The 3,885-nt window shown below is 43.5% G+C and overlaps 1 long non-coding RNA gene across 1 annotated transcript; it reads right to left on the bottom strand.

Annotated features, from left to right (window-relative positions):
- Positions 1–1,108: 1,108 nt before the first annotated feature.
- Positions 1,109–3,020, bottom strand: LOC117190386. The gene is made up of 2 exons (XR_004473689.1): positions 2,629–3,020; positions 1,109–2,575 (listed from the first exon to the last, which is right to left on the bottom strand). It is a non-coding gene; the product is annotated as an uncharacterized LOC117190386 (long non-coding RNA).
- Positions 3,021–3,885: the final 865 nt, after the last annotated feature.

Raw genomic sequence — 3,885 nt, 5'->3', positions numbered from 1 at the left:
TCCAGACTTATTCCTCAAAACGAACGATGTTCCCGTCAGCAGCTCACACCGAAGCGGACAGACAACTGTTCAACAACGGTTTGTCGGTTTTCCAGCTTTCGATGGCTACCTCTAATGCTTCTTCAGAAAAATCAACCGAAGATTTTCTCCAGCGACCGTGGATAAAGAGACTCCCGAAAGCTGTCTATTTATTTTCCGACGCGGCAGCGTAAAATAACCAATCTAACATTGAACACCAATAAGCCAATGACGCGGCACTCTCTACAGGGTCAGGTGGTCAACCGGAGTCGATCTCGTCCTGCAATTCCTCTGCTTAAAGTGGCCGAACCAGTAATCCGCGGTCAGAAGGGAATACAGGTATTCTCTCTATCTGTCTTCCAAGCGGACTCTAACACGGCAATAACTCCTCCGGAAAATAAAAGCGGAAAATTTAGAAAAGGGAAAAAATGAAAGAATCTATCTAATCATCCAGGAGTCCCCGTGGAATATTTCGAAGTACCCACTGGGGCCCCACGTTGGGCGCCACTTTTAATATTATTAATAATTATAACTGTAACGTGCAACGAGTCCTGTTCGAAAACGGGCGTTACGATTTGAGAGAGCTGGGCACGCTAATAATTATCCGGCTCTAGCTCGTCGGCTTTGGGGTGGAGTTGTTGCTCCCTCAGATCAACCCAGACTCGAGGCTTCAATTACTAATAATATTGCCAGAATTTAGCGTGCTGCGACTTGTGCTAGAACGGTAGATTTGACGAGAAGAAGATACGAAGCTAAAGAGGATAGAGAACAGGAAGCGAGAGGGAAGCGAAAGGAAAGAAGGATAAAGAGGAAAGGGAAGTGAGAACCAAGGAAAACGGTGAGACATCGGAGTATATGTCCGCAGATGTTATGCGGAGTCTGAACCCACCCTGCCTTTGGTCATCCTCACGGAATAGCCGTTCTTCGATGACCCCTTTTGACCTTTTACGAAAACGCGCGAGCTAGCATTGAGTCCATTTTGTTCTTTTATCTAAACTTCAACATTATTTCCTTAAAACAAAAATTAAATCCGATATGGCAACATAGTAAATGATATTAATAAGTACTAAAAATAGGTGATTCGTAATGGTTGGGTATATAAGGATATTTGATAATGTAATGAGTATATATATACTAAGACTGTAATTCGAGTTAAATTCTAATTAAATTCATATATTTTGCTTTTCGCATAACATGGGAAAATCATTGAATACTTTAAGTTCGTTACTTTCGCTTTTCGCACAAATGTGGAAAAATCATTAAATCTTTTAACTTCGGAATGAGTCGAAAATCAAAGAGGCGGTCTGGCTGACAAAACGTGATCTCCTATGCGGAGTTCAGTCGATGACTGGATGCAGATGGCATCTCTAATTAGCCAACGATCAGATCGCTCAAGGCAAAGCCTCAATAGGCAGGGGTCAGAGGTTTCAAATTCGCGAGGTTGGGCAAGGATCAGTTGGTTTTCAAAACTACGTACATTTAAACTTTTGGAAGGTATGCTTACTCACTCACTGTTCAATTTCCAACGACGAAAGATCGATCTTCCGGCGTAGGCTGAAAACAAGCGTTAATTCGGAAAGGTGGTTTACAGTACGAAAACTCTATCTCTTGCTACAACTCAGAATTCCCAACTTCGACCTACTCCTTGTATGTGGAGCCACAGAACTTTTGGGGGAATTTTCTCCCTGACAATTCAATCCGAGCTTAACTGACAACAATAGCTTGTGAATATTTATAAAGATTGCTTAAGCATGATATGAGTTTAACGAATGTGTAACGAAAATGAATTAAACTAGCGATGTCTTAACAATACTTATAACTGCAAATTCTGAACACATTTCCCGAACTCCCAGTGGGAACTTGAACGTTAATGAGGTTGGCTGATAATTATTCTTCATGAATACACAAATTTTGTGAGATTTTTATACTTTAAACATTAGGATGGTAATAGACGAGGCTAGCATCCGCTGAACCCTATGATTTGGTGAACTGTGCTCCCTGAAGCTGCTGGAAGAGGAATCCTGGACAGAGTCGGGGCGAAGAGGACAACGTTTGGCCGACGATTGGGCAACCAGGAAGACGATGGCCGCAGTTGGCTTTATCACTGCAGCATGGTCTGCGCTCGGGCAACCAAGAGAACGATGGCCGCAGGTGGCTTTATCACTGCAGCATGGTCTGCGCTCGGGCAACCAAGAGAACGATGGCCGCAGGTGGCTTTAGCACTGCAGCATCCCTGATTTGCTCCTGCTTCTTCTTCACGCGCCTTGGCGCGCGCTGCTGTTTAATTCTGTCTAGGGTGCTCCTCGCAGGCGAAGGGTCCCAAGCGGGAAGGCGTTTGCTTATTCCAGCCCCCGGCTGACTGCGCTCTGCGGCTTACTTAGCCGGCGACTGGACGATGGGGTGCGTTTAAATAGCGTGGGTCGCTGCCCCACGCAATAAGCGAAAGACCGTCCGGTCTTTGAAGCTGTGGCGTCTTTCCTCCGAGCAGGATCTGTCGCGAGACTCCCGTGCCCCGTCACTCCACTTGTACGAGCAAGGGAATCAGCGGGTGCGTGAGCTGCAGAAAATCAGATGAAAACCTGTTCTGTGGATTTTTCCAATCGCACTCACCCAAAATATCGCGATCAACCGAAAGGTACATATGTCTTTTCCGTACCGTGTCGAGTTGTTTCACAATGGAATTTTCCTATGATGGCACTTCTTACAAAAGATTCGTTTGCGCGCACACCCGTTCTCGACGAGATCTTTAACCGGAAAAGGAATTTGACCTGGCCTGTCAGATGTCCAAAGCATCTCTGCGCGTTAACAGGTCAAAGTAACCCTGCGCCTGTTAACAGGTCAAAGTAACCCTGTGCCTGTCAAAGGGTGGCAGCATGTATCCCTGGCCCCGAGATCGATATCATGGTCTTGACTTTCAATTTTTCTTTCAAATCTTAGCCGATTAATCCTTCCCGCCAAACCTATCGACTTCTTCTACGTCGCTTCAGGCCCGCTACAAAACACACGGCAAAAGATTTTATTTAAGGGAAAAGCTAGAAGTAACATTAAATGCCATCACTGTGGCAAAGAAGGCCACATGAAAAAAGACTGTTACCAGTTTATAAGGTTAAATCAAAATAAAGAAAATTATAAACATAATAAACAAGCTCAGCTTGCAGCATCGGGCCACGGGTTCGCATTTATGATGCGGAAAATGACAAAGAGTGATCAAATAAATAATGAACTCGGTTTTATACTCGATTCTGGTGCAACGGATCTTTTGATCAATGATGACTCGCTGTACGCCGATTGCATCGAATTGGAGCAGCCAATTAAAATCGCTGTGGCAAAAGAAGGCGAGTTTTTATATGCCACTAAGCGTGGAATTGTGCGGCTGCACAATGGACACAATATCACACTGGATGATGTGCTCTACTGCAAGGAGGCAGCAGGAAACCTCATGTCTGTCAAGCGTCTGCAACATGCAGGGATGTCAATTAAGTTTGACTGTGGTGGTGTCTCCATATCAAAAAATGGAGTAATTGTTGTTAAATATACAGGTATGTTGGATATACCTGTAGTCAAATTCCAAGCATACAGTGTAGATGCTAGGAACAAAAATAATTATCGATTATGGCATGAGAGGTTGGGGCATATAAGCAATGCAAAATTGCTTGAAATAAAGAATAATAATTTATTTAATGACAGTAATCTTCTTGTTACTTTAAAAATATCAGATGAAGTTTGTGAGTCATGTTTAAATGGGAAACAGGCTAGGTTGCCATTTAAGCAATCTAAAGATAAAAGTTATATAAAACGACCCTTGTTTGTAATACATTCAGATGTATGTGGCCCCATTAAACCAGTTACACTAGACGATAAAAATTA

The sequence above is a fragment of the Drosophila miranda genome (genome assembly GCF_003369915.1).
Source record: "Drosophila miranda strain MSH22 chromosome Y unlocalized genomic scaffold, D.miranda_PacBio2.1 Contig_Y1_pilon, whole genome shotgun sequence".
Taxonomy (NCBI): Eukaryota; Metazoa; Arthropoda; class Insecta; order Diptera; family Drosophilidae; genus Drosophila; species Drosophila miranda.
Note: the sequence above shows the minus strand (reverse complement) of the source record. Positions and strands in the feature narration are given on the sequence as shown.